The 13670-nt window shown below is 35.7% G+C and overlaps 1 protein-coding gene across 1 annotated transcript in view; it reads left to right on the top strand.

The window, feature by feature from the left end:
- The window catches only part of ANKS1B (ankyrin repeat and sterile alpha motif domain containing 1B), a 449800-nt gene that overhangs the window by 246832 nt on the left and 189298 nt on the right, over positions 1–13670 (top strand). The gene's annotated exons all lie outside the window — the stretch shown is intronic.

Raw genomic sequence — 13670 nt, forward strand, 5'->3', positions numbered from 1 at the left:
AGGATAAACTTCCAAATTATACATGTTACAAAATATTCCAGCCAGGAATATGGTAAAAGAAAAACTGAATATAAAGGTTCTTTCTCTCCCCCTCATCAATTTTCAGGTTAAAAAAGAAAAAATGCATAATTCTTTTAATCCATGCTTAGCAGGAGGCAATTTTGCAACATGTAAAAGCTGTACACACCCCTGTCTGCAATATATCACGTTATTACTTCTATTTAAACATTAGCACTATCATAATAATAATTAAATAACATGCAATGCCATTCTTGTATTGAGAGGTATTTTAATTACAGATAATAATTTAATAAAATATGCTATCTCTGTAAGTGGTTCTGGATGTCTCAGTTAAATGTTTTTGCATCTTAAATCAGGCTATGGGATTCACTTGTTGAAACTTGTGCCCTGTTTGAAAAAGTAATACATTCCTTTAAATAGTTCAGTTTTCTTGTTTTAACTCTAGATATTTATCAGGAATATGTGAATGAAGTAAAATTTTATGTACTTCAGAATTTACAGTATATCCATGAGGTATAAGGTGACATAGACCTGACATATGCAAACTTTCTTTTGAAATGAATATTGACAGTAAAGAGAGAAGTAAGACTGTTATATAATCACTCTTCTGTCTGCTTCAGTGTTCTCATTACTTGTACCTCTTGCAAAAATCCTTACCACATTTATTATAAAGTATCAGATCTTAAAGTATTATTAATCACCCCTTATTTAAGATATTTTTAGTGACCATGAATTTCTTGGAACAGTTCTAAATTTTCACAACTTACACCTGGCATATAAGAAACAGAAATGAAACTTAGCATGAATATTATGACTATAAATCCATAATTTGAATTCTGGTTTTCCTATTTCATTTATTTTGCCAGCATCATTATATGCCTATGGGTTAGTGATCAGAAAATTAAGGGACAAATTTATGTCATTTCCACAATAGAGTAGTGTAGAGGTTTCTTCCTGTTTTTACATGGCTGCCATGTGATCTTTTGCTTATATCAATAAAAATCATTAGACTCTTTTAACTTTAAATATTGTTGAAAAAACAGACAAAGCTGCAAGTGTGTGCTGTCAGCCCAGCAGTCCAGCAAAACATTCCAAAAGGCATTTCAAGCCACAGTTTCCCAAAATGCAACTATAAATTCTTATGTATATGGGAGCATTAGTTACATAAGTAGTTGCTCATTTAGTCCGAAAGAGATTACCGAAAGAAATTGTTCACAAGAGGCTGTAGGTGGCATAACAAACGCGGCGGGGTGCACCTACCCCAGGTAAATGATGAGCACCTTGGGAGCTAAAGAAACTGCCCTGGATGGTTTTCCAAACATTCACCGGCTGTAGAGGGGCCTGATCCACATTCTGCTGGAGTTTACATAAGACTCATTTCCTAAATCTCCTATTGGTATACTTACATAAACATACACAGTCTGTAAGAGATTCTACTATCAAATACTCAAATCAAACTTTTTCAGGTATCAGGCCAATTAAGTTATGCCTGCGTACTTGTGTGATAGCTAATGTTCTCTAGTCATCTTGATCTAATCCTTTTCTGAAGCACTTCCGTCTTAAATATATATCACAGGTAAAACACACAGTGACTCTAGTTTTGGCTGCATGCATATGTGAATGGAAGATTAGACCCTTAAATCCAATGATTAAGCAAAAAGCTGTAAAATTATCCAGTAATAAAACAATTATGTCTTAGTAATTTTATAATTATTAATTTATTAGTTTTACACAGTTCAGCATATTGTTACTTATTTCAGTTTGTTTGCATCAGAAATTGAATCTTTCCAGTATTTTACTGGAAATAAAAAAGATCAGAAAATACCAATTTCTTTTTATATTATTCTTTTGAACTTATTAGCATTATGTAATGTAAGCCTCTCCTGAAAAATTTAAGAGTGTTTGTTAAAATATTTTACATTTTAGCCAAAATGTTAAAGAGTAAGTATATAGGGAAATTAGAGAGGAAAGACCTGGTATGTTAATAGAAAAATTCAGATTTCTCCAAACTTAAATGTGCTATAGTCTTCTTTAATATGAGAGAACTGGTTTACCTTTATTAAAATTGCTTACATATTAAACTATATTTTACAAGCTTATTAAATTATACATGTGTTTAAAATAGCTTAGTTGCTTATTGAACAAATCTCATATTTCAGTGCAGTAAAAATCAGTTAGACATGTTTGTTCTTCATGCTGTACCATATTCCTGCTTTTGTTTTTCTGGAAGCACATTCTGACCTGCATTTATTCATTCTGTTGCCTAAGCAACAACCATCACACTCCTATTAAGTATGATGTAGTAGTACAGGTCTTACTAGATGTTCAGAACAGGAGAGGGAATATCACAATGATATAATTAATGTCCATGGAAAAACGTACATCTGAGAACAAATATATTCTATTTAGACATCTCTCAACAGTAAAATCCTACTAATTGAATTAACGTTCTAGTTAAAAGGTGTTTTTCAGATAAAAGGATTTCATGGTTATCATTCGTTAGATCACTCCTTGTGTTTAGTCTCCCTTGGGTATTTAGGAAAGGTATGCACTTGATGAACTATGGAAAAAAATATTCATATTGCAAAGTTCATAGCAAACAGGCTATTTCTTACTAGAAAGTCCACACACTTTAAGCAACATGAATAAATCTTCCTAAGTCTAAGCACAGTTAAGTGCAATGTATTTTTTAAAAAACTATGTTGAAAGATAGTATTAAAAATATTAGTTGTGCTTTCCTTAACTACTCTATTTCTATTTACAGAGTATTTGTGCACATTTTTGCAAATGAAATTCCTACATACTATTAGTATAGTGCAGGAATAACACTTGTATAACATTTAGTAGGCCCCAGACAGATTCAGTCCCAAGACTTGGTTCACATATGCTTATAAGAATCAAATCATACTTGAATATATATATATATATATATATACACACAATTATTATTAGCTTTGGTAATTTGTCATGTAATGGGTTACAATATCCTTCATGTAAAAATTGGTAGTGACTGTTTTGTGCAGTGTTACTCTATATTTGACGATGCAGATGATACTGCAAATTTGACAGTGTAAAGGCTATATTGCAGTTAACTAATCCCCAAGCACTGGAGAACAATTAGATCAGTTGTAAATTGTAGTATATAGTCTAGTCTAGATAGAAACACTGAGGAAACCTAATGAATCAGTGAACATTTTTTTGATGCATAGGTCCCGTGCATATCCCTAGCGCAAGTTATAGACTTTATGCAGAATTGCAGTCATACATAACTTCATCTGCTGAGAAAAAGTTGAATTGCAGAGAAATAGATGAAAATATACAAATATATGGGGTTACTACCTTGCATGTAGCTCTCTACAACTTTGGAGCTTCATCAAAGATTCCATTCTGGATCCACAGAGGTAAAAGCAGTTCAATCAAATGACTGCCCACTGGGGACTAGTTTTGATTAAAGACTGCATATGACTATCTATTTATAGGTTGTTCTAATCATTTAAGATATTTTGAAATTGTATCACTTGCTTAATATTGCAGTATGATTAGGATAATCTCTATTGTAAAGATTTGTAAGACACTATATGAGAGAAACAGGGACCAGGCAACCAGAAAGAGTTAACAGAAAAATATGAAGCATTTGATCACATTTTTTGACATTCCAAATTATTGTTCACAAGTAACAATTAATAACCTTAACAGGCATTTGACTCTAGGCTCTTATCTTTTCCCCCTGCTAACTGTGAACTTACATACATGCAACTGACCCCTCTAAGTACTTAAATGGCTTGCATTACCTGAGGAACTAAATATTGCCTAAATATTTCTAAAAGTTGTCTCCTTTTCACTGTTGGGAAATTGAGGCATAGGATGACTGCAGAGTGGAATTTAAAACTACTTAATCATCTGAGACCAACAGAAGCTAGATCTTGAAGTAGCTGCCAAAGTAATATCTAACAGATAATTCAGTTGCCTAAACGTAGGCATCTAGTACCACTGGAGATACTGTAAGGAATCTGGAAGATCCAGACAGGTTGGCAGATATTACTGAGGACCAATAAGACACACAGGCCCATCTTGATTGGCAGCTGGAGGCCTGGTGGGATACCACAGAGCATCTCAGATGGCTCTAGAGTCCTGACGCTTATGCAGCTCACGTGAGTCTTAAACGTTGTTCTATGTCACACTGAGCTTGTCTAGGAAATGAATGTAGATTCCTTGAGTTTCCACTTGGTATCTTAGTTGCACACACATTTCTTTTCCTTCTAATGGTTTACTGCATTTATATTCACGCTGGGAACCTACCTGCACAAAAACAGGAAGCTATCTTTTTTTTCTTTTTGCTTTCACCATGCTAGGCATGGACTACCTTCTCACTCCTTCTTAGCATCTTCTTTTGAATTAAGTTTTGAGTTTTCCTTCCTTCCTTCCATCCTTCCATCCTTCCATCTCTGCCTCCCTCCCTTCCTCCCTCCTTTCAGTGGGTCTGGAGCTGAATTTGTCTGAACTCTACCTTCTCTCAGATTTCATTCCTGGGATTTACTGTCCTGGAATACCCAATAATTCTTCTTGTCTTTAATCTGTGGAGGGTTTTAAATTATCTATTGAGTGTAGAGAATAGACATGTCAGACAGATATAACTTTATTTCTTTAGAGAGAATCATACCTGAAAGAAATTCTCTATCTGCATTGCCTCCAAGTCCTGTACCTGCAGAGATCACTACAGTTTTTATCCACAAATACCTGGTGCAGAAATTGATGATTTGGGCATGAGAAGGAAATTTGAAAGAATGAGTCAGTCTGCCAACACCTTTCTTAAATTAGCCATGCTGCAGAAGATGAAAAACAGGCCAATGTCTGAGGAGGGTTCTAGCCTTTAGTGACTTTAATGACTTTCAGGCGCTGGTTTCCTCAAGTGTTTAGGAGAGGAGATCTACCCTTCCAATATTCAGACTCTGAGCAGTCCAGGCCCATAACAGCTACTGCAGTGACTGCTGAGGACACTCATGGATCAGCTGAAGTGTAAGAAAACTATCAGAAAGCACTGTCTGCATGTATTTTACCCAGAGATGATGAAGAACGATTTAAGGATTTGAGTGATGTGTAGCAAGTCATGTTTTTAGCAGAGTGGAGTAGAAGGAAAACAAGCCCTCCTGATGATGGTTTAAGATTTTCTGCTTGTCTAGTGAAGTCTTTGGAATGTATACCTGGAACCACATGTTTCAGTCCCCTCATCTGGACCTCACTTGGACCCCCAGAAGTCTCATGGTAGATCTAAAGTGCTTGCCATTAAGACTGTGGAGCTCCTCTCAGTGCCAGTGTGGATTCCACCCTGAGCCAAGTGGCCCTTTGTCACTGTACTTGCTTCTGAGTCTCCCTTGCCCTTTGCCTTGTGTAACCCTTTGTGATTGTCTCCTTAGTCCGAGCTGTTAGTCGAACATAGAGTGGGGCATGGTTCAAGTTCAAATATAGACTTCTGTATGTGCACTAGGTATCTAAAATCCCATTATAGTGAGTAGATATCTAGGACTCAATTCAGTTGCCCACATTCACATGGAATCATTTGAGATGTCTGAGACATCTACATAGGGCTGGCATGTATGATACAGGATCTATGGGAAGCTCATATTCATCTGGAGCTTCGGTTGGAGTCTAGGGAGTGTACACTACAGCACCTCAAATGACTCTAGATTCTTATTTAAGGGCAACTAGGTGAAGAACCTCATCAGTCATTAAAGCTGATGGAGCATAGAGTGCATTTTAGCTGATTGGCTGACTAACTGCTAGCATACGTATTTTAGGAAAAATTGAAGTAACTTCAGTTGGTCAGCTGAAACTCTCTCTAGGCCTCACTGAATTTTTTGACTGGATCTCTATAATTGGAGTGAAGTCCTTAAGCTCTCATGTAGACACAAAAGCTTAAATGTCTTAATTTGGGCTAGAATCCACCCAGTGCCCTCCCAAAAGAAAACACAATGTACTGTTATTGGAATATTTTCCTCCTTCCTCAGAACGTGCAGCCCTGAGGCTTCAAGATCTTCTTTTTCATCCCAGTAGGGATTCTTCTTACTATTATAAGAGCTGAAAAGTTGAGCTCAGGTGGGTGCCAGAGATAAAGATTCTGCCTGTCATCCTGCAACAGCAGCAGGTCCAACAAACAATCCCATTCTGCATGCTCGAGTTAATGCTTCCATCATGGTATTCCTCAAGTTAGTCCAGAGACAGAAGTACTTATAAATGTCCTCCTCAATATCACATGTGCAAATAATAGCTTGCATTGTCTTTCTGTCTCGAGGTGGTCTCAGACCATTTTTCATCATCCTCATGTGAACTGCATGCAGATCTGGAGAGGCAGCGCTTTTTCTGGCATACCCCAGGGGAAAGGGATTTTAGAGAAATCTGTTTCATGTTTATATATATATAAAAAATATATATGTATGAATGATATATATGTATGCATGTGTATTTAAAAAACAGAGGCACCACAGGCTACTGACTGATCCTGTACTTAACAAAGGACTTTATGAAAGTTCTGGCAGTAATGATTGCTCAAAACAGGAAAAAAAAAGAAGAAACAAGACAGAACTTCTATTTGTTTTACCCAGACAGACAATTGGTTCATAAGCAACCCATTTCCAAACAGACTATTGACTTTGTTAAGACATCCTGACTATGGTGGATTTCCTGAGAGTGAGAGTGAATATGTTTTCACCTAAACCTGTCCCAACAGCTTTATCTTAAAGGTGCATGATCATGGATGGGTCCATCTGCCTGTCTTGTGCAGGAACAGTTCCAGATGTTTCTGGATCTGTTAAGTTAATCTTTAAATATTAAATCTTTTTAAAATTTAAATCTTTTAAAATCTTTAAGTTTTTCTGACTGTTCTGGATTATTTGGCCATCTCTACTTAAATGAAGAACACAAGGTTGTACATAGAGTGCACATAGGCAGGACTTCAGGCTGCACAATTGATGGCCCACCCAGATGCCAAACACTGTATGGGCTGTCCTTCCACTCGCATCTGCCTTTCAGGTTAATAACATCCAGTGCCTGTCTGTCTCTTCAACTGGGAAGGTCACTACAACAGTCTGAGAGCAAAGAGCTTGTCCAATGTACATATCAATGTATTGGGCTCAGTCTTACCCTCACTAGACAGGGTCAGTCCAGACATCAAAGGCCACTGCATCCAGAATCATGATTACAACTTACATTAACAAACAGGGTCCTGCAGGATTCATTGTAACCCCTTTCATCTCTTCAGGTTCTGTTAGACATTCTTTAGGACAAGTCTATCTAAACTTTTTGAAATTCCCACTGCAATCAGTTGGGAAGCAATCACAACGTGCATTTTTTAAAATTAAGCAATTCTTCCATGACGACTATTTCAAACATCTAGGTTTGACAGTGTTTACCTGAGTTCCTAATTAAAATAGCTTACACTGCCTCTCAAGTCATGCCTAATAGCTACATATTAACTTTGTTGCCACCTTTTTCTGTTGTAAAAACTTTTTTGAATATTTTCTCATTAGGAGAACTGAGTGAATTGGTGTAGTTATCCTTTCATATTGAAGTCTTTTAAAATGAGAATGCAGACTGGTAATTTTAGGACATGATTCTACAAATCAAAGAAATATAACACAAGTACAGTATCCTTTCTCTTCAGTATCTAAATGTGTCTATTTTCAAAGAATAAAATGAAAAATGTCTGGAGGAATCTAAATTAAGTTTCAATGCACATTGCATATGCAAATTACTTTTAAACAAAAATTTTATAAAATATGGTTCTTTGAAAAAATTTGATACAAGTGAAATTATTTCATGGTACATATCTGTGTGAGTATGGCACCTGAGGGCTGGAGTTAGTCCCATCTGTCTTAACAATATATCATTGTTGTGCTTGAGCTAAAAGCACACCTGGTGCAGATAGACACTGTGCAAACACTGATAACACCTAAAAAGAATATTCTGAGACTACACATGTAAGGAATTTTCTATGGGCCCCAAATACACGTTTATGAGAAACTAGCTGCAAATTTTTCATATAAAAGTTAGCTTGATAAAGCAGCTGAAAACTCTAAATATGATATAATAAAGCATGACATTTTAATAACTCTGAAAATAAGCGATACCATGCTGATACAACACTCTTGCTATGTATTTATTCAAGGTCAAAACCTCCCAGCTGATTTTGCTGTCAAAAAGGACAATGGCAAAACTCCAAGAATTAGAAATGTTTGTAAACAGAATGATGTGTATACTGCTATTCTCTAACTTAGGAAAGATATGGAAAACATGACAATATGAAAAATCATTAAAAGTACCATAAAGTCTAAAAGATAAGAGAGAAGGAAAGTCTGAGAGAGAACATATAGAGTAAAAAACTGGAGATTTGAAGGACAGTCATTTTATAGTTATATTTATATTATAGAAGAATAAAGGAAAGCTTTGCAATGTAGGACAATAGTAGACCTGAAACCAGAGACCTGTATGTAAAGGAAAATTATAGCTTATTCTAAGTTATTTCATATAGAGATACTTCATAATACAAAAAGAAATTATGCAATACAAGAAATTAAAAAGGAACAAAATATACAGTTGTGTAGATTACTGTTTTAGAACAATATTGTCTAATAAAAAAGAAATAAATGGAATCTTAACCAATAAGTAAATTAATCTCAAACAATGACAAATTTCCCTGACTAAATTCTGAAGATGTTTGAAGGAGACAGCAGTACAGAGGAGCTTGATTACAGATAATTACATTTTAGGATACTGAAGGAGTTATCAGGGAAAGATTAATGGGAACTAACAGAAATAAAAATGGCTACTAACTGGAAATAAATATAAGATTCTTGGACGCATTTTCCTTTATAAAAGAAGATTAGGTGATGTAAGAAAAGCTCAGGTAGTTATATGAACAGGTACTTATGCAAATGAAAACAAACAGAAACTATATCTAAAATAAAGAAAAGAGGATAAATCATGAGAGGTTAGGCAAATAAGCAAAATACAATATGGAAAAAAAATTAGAGAAAATGACATAGCATTAACTATGCAAGTAAAATGAATTCAATTTTTTAAATGTGCTATAGCTAAAAGAAACATTAAAAACATTATGACCACTGCTAGAACTCATGAGAAGAGTCATTTTAGCTTTAGTGCGAAGAACAAAGTTCAAGAATTAGTGAAATACAGTGAGTGTTAATGAAAAACACTGAGATATTAGAGCAAGAGAGAGAGAAAGCTTATACTGCAAGCAGATAAAAGAATACTTAGTTAATTAAAATAAATGAATGATCTGGATTAGGAGATATTTGTTGATGAGTTAAGAAAACTGAAGTGGGAATACTAGATCCTTTATTGATCATCTCTGAGAACTCTTGGAGAATGAATGAATTAGTAGAGGACACATAAAATGCAAATATAGTACCAATATATTTTCCAGATCACAGGATTCATCCTGGTATAGTTTATCAGCCTCCTGACCTGTTTGTCTTCAACCTTTCACCATACAACTAATGCCTTATTCAAGCAAGAAATTGATGGTGATGTTATTAGCCATAGATAGTTACTGTCGTCAGTACTGAGTCTGGTGAGGAGAAAATGGGGAAATGACTAGACTGTGGCAATTTGGTGTAATGAGAAGAGAAGAAAGACAAATGAAGTAATTGTGCAGTTGAGAGGAGAACAAAATATTTATGGGAAACCAGTAAAGAAACAGATGTATTGTACAAGGCATTGTGCCTTTCATCGAGTAGATGAGAAGCTTTCCTTCCATCAAAAATAATTAAAATTTCAACAAGGGAGAGAACCTATAATTTTGCTAGTATAACTACAGCCACGTTTTAAAAGCCTTTTCTAGAATACCAGAATTGCCACACAAGTAAGACATTGCTGGTAGAGATATTGCCTGACTCCTAGATTTACCAGGCACACAAACTTTCTATCCTTCATTTTAGAGACCTTCAGTATTCCCCCCATTCATGAAAATTATTCCCTCTCCACGCACACACACACACACACACACACACATTATACAACAAGAGCACCAAGGTGAAATACTCAAAGAGCTCAGAAATAAACTGGAAGTGGAGAGCTGCAGTACCTGTGCAACCTCAGTTTGTTCCTCTCATTCATATGCCTTATGATAGTCTTCAGTGATAGGATTCTCTACTGATTTTTTTTTCCCCTCAGGACGCCTGCCTCATTCAGTGTACTGAAATTTGAGTATGCATGAGTGCACATTTCAAAGAGCTACCTGTTAAAAATAAAACTTGTTTTTTATTTTTCTGATGTTGCATTACTTAATGATTTTACAACCTTAGCCCAATGGTTGTTTAAAACAATGATGAGACCCCCCCCCAAAATGCCTTCTCATCTAATTCAGCAGTGATTTACAATTGTCTAGCACTGTTCATCTGGATCACTGGGATTATGTTATCAGTCTGAAGGATTTATACATCCAAACATTCTTCTTGCTTTTCAAAGCAACATTTGCATTGCAAAAATTGGGAAATGAAGAGTTAGAAAAGATAAAAGGACAACACTTGAGAAGATCATTTGTTTCAGACAACAAAAAATTAATGCATTCAGCTAGAAACACTTTTGTCATGATTTTTCAGACAATGAGCACTCTGCATTGGAGGTCACCTCTAAAAATTTTGTTTTGAGTGTTCTACGTGAGTCTAAACACAGGTTCAGTTCTAAGGAATTTGACGCTCTTGACTTTCAATGGGAAAAAAGATGTATTCTTCAACTGCTAAAAGTAATGTAACATCCCAGTGAAGATAAAACAAATTGCCTTGTCTTTACTGTGATTTTATGCCACATAAGCATAATTGCTTGAATTAACAACAAACTTGTATTCATCATGAACGCAAGGTCACACAATGAAATTCGCATCTGGTGGCTGGTCTTGTTCTTAGTCCACTCCTGAGGAAAATATATTTTCAAGAAAACAAATACTACAAATGCTACTTTATTCTCCAAATAATTTAACTTTGCAGACTGTTAAAACACCACCTGAAACATTTCACACATTTTATTCACTATCTAACGTATTACATTCTATATAGTTTGCCATCCTTCATTATGCTCCAGTTACCATGCAGATGGGATAAAATTTCCGAGCAACAATAAACTGCATTTGTTTTAGACTGGTTTTCCTGAAACTGATGGTAAACACAATTGTTGTACATATAACCCATGACTTACTTAAAATCTCGTGTTTCAGGCTTTTATTAGTATTATCTTATGCAGTATTTTATCGAATTACTGGAAACTGAGTGATTTAACATTATTGATGGCAACACCAATGGGCTAAATTTGCTAGACGTATCATACCTGCTTTATATTTGTTTGAAAAGTCTCTGACTGGATAATAATCCTTTGAACATTTTTTGATTCAAAGACTAAATTAGATGCAAGTTTTGAAATAGCATGAGTACAAATATGCTGGATGAATGCCTATCAAATAAATGACCTTTCTGGTGTAAATCCCAAACAGTATTTTCTCTGAATCCCTAGTTAACAGCCATGAATTGGTTAAAAATGGCCTTCTATGCATAATCCCCCTTTACAATTAGGAAAAGGGGGGAAAAGGTCTGCATCTAAGTCACTGAAATCTTATAGATCAGGCTGAAAAATACCTGAGCAGTGGGTTACAGCTCTTACAATCTCTTAAGTGATTGATTGTTTCTATTCTTCAGTAACCACACTATTTAACAGCTTTTTCAATGCTTCTCCAAACAGCTCCCCTTTTAATCACATAGAAAGCTCACTTCTTTAAGTTAAGATGGCTTTTCTAAGGAAATAATAGTTCTTTGCTGCTATGCCACATTAGGATAAAAGATTGTACAATAGTGAGTTGGTTTTTAGCCTTGATCCATTTTTAAATATAGTATGAATATTATAGTTCTGTTAGCTTCTCTGAACTCCCTAGGCATCCCTCTTGTTGCCAGAAAGGAATTATAAATTGACAATACAAGTTATTTCATTTCATTTTCCAGCTCTCTTGGAATTTGGAAATGTGTCTATTCTGTCCATGGACTTTTATTTCTTGTTGTTCTAATTTTTTTAAATATGTGTTTTATTGCCTTTAGATATAGTAGACCTTCACTTTCTGCCAAGAAAAATAACTTTATGCAGCAAGAGTAGACAGTTATGCCAAAGAACCCAGATACAGACAAATCTTTGATTCCCTGCAGTATCAGTCCTTTTGTCAGCAAATTCTATTGTCCCTGTTTGTATGGTTTGATTTCTCTCTGTTTCTAACTACGTATATAATAGCACCTTGCTTCATATATGTATTTGTTTAATATGCACGCTGATTTCTTTCATTCATGAACAATAAGAAATGGCAATTCATGAGAAGAATAAAGGAAACCCTTCCTGGTAGATGTGGTAGAAGGATGGTCTGTGGAGAATGCATAGGACAGTATGTCTAAAGGTCTGTTCTGGGATCAGTCTTTGATTTGGAGTATGACTTTGGGGAAGCCACTTCTCTGTTCCCTTAATTATCCAGCTCATATTGCTGCCCCCACATATGAAATCAACTGAGAATCCTGGGACAGAAATACATGTATATTAAGAGCTAATTGTGGCCAATTAACTCATTGGCCTTGGAAAGTACAGGTTTCTAAGTAACTGTAGTTGGAAAGCACAGTTTCTCAGTATGGAGCCTGAGTCAATCACCTGAGTCATATCACCTGAGGAATCTCATTTAGTAACTTCATTTAAGTTCTGAATAAATTCAGTAAAAATGATGGGACTCAAGTTAAAAACACTGCATGAAAACAAAACAAGTATTTAATACTTATTAATGTTTCTAGGCCCCAAACAAAATGAATCAGGAATGTTTTCCATGTATGAGCTAGTTGTATTTAATTTTAAATTATTTTAACCTTTAAGTCATGTGCTTCATTGCTTCTACAAGCCAAACTCATGGCAGAAGCTACTTCCTAGCATTCCCCTTTCCCTCTAGTTCCTGAAGTTATCTGGGTACCACTCTTTCTTCCTCTTTATTTCAGAAATTCTCTAAATCTGGCCCCTTCCACCAAAATGCACCTCTGTTTCTGAGCTCTTTCCCTGCCACAGTATCCCTGCAGGCCAGGCTCTTGTGCTCCCTGTCTCCTTTTCTCCATTTCTTCTTTCCTCAATGGAAATGACTGTGCGTCTTTTTTCTCTCCAAATCTTTGCCTCCTGTTCTTCAAGCTGAAAGCTGGTCTCCTCTGTTTTTCAGCGCAGGTTTTGGGAAGACAGTAACACAGAAAAGGAAAGGAGGGAGGCAGGAAGAGAGGGAAAGGGAAAGGGAAAGGGCGAAGACTTCTTCACATTTAAGTCATTTTACTGACTTAGCACATTTTAGGAAGTCCTGAACAGAAGGTTTGACTGACAAATCTTTGAAAGCTTTTACATATGCAGACCAGCAGAGGGGCATTCAACTGGATTGTCATCACAGAGACATTTTTATCACTCTTTGGGCGACAGCTCTAGCCCAACAGAATTGATGCTGAACAAGAGCTGGTGTGCTTGGCTGGACTTAAACTGGGTCCTTGCAGAAAGCTGGACATGCTGTCCAGTGCATTTGGTAGTATCATATTATTCAGATATTTCCATTTTTTGAAGTTTCTCAGGCTTCTGGTTTACCTGCACAG

The sequence above is a fragment of the Apteryx mantelli genome, chromosome 1 (assembly GCF_036417845.1).
Source record: "Apteryx mantelli isolate bAptMan1 chromosome 1, bAptMan1.hap1, whole genome shotgun sequence".
Taxonomy (NCBI): Eukaryota; Metazoa; Chordata; class Aves; order Apterygiformes; family Apterygidae; genus Apteryx; species Apteryx mantelli.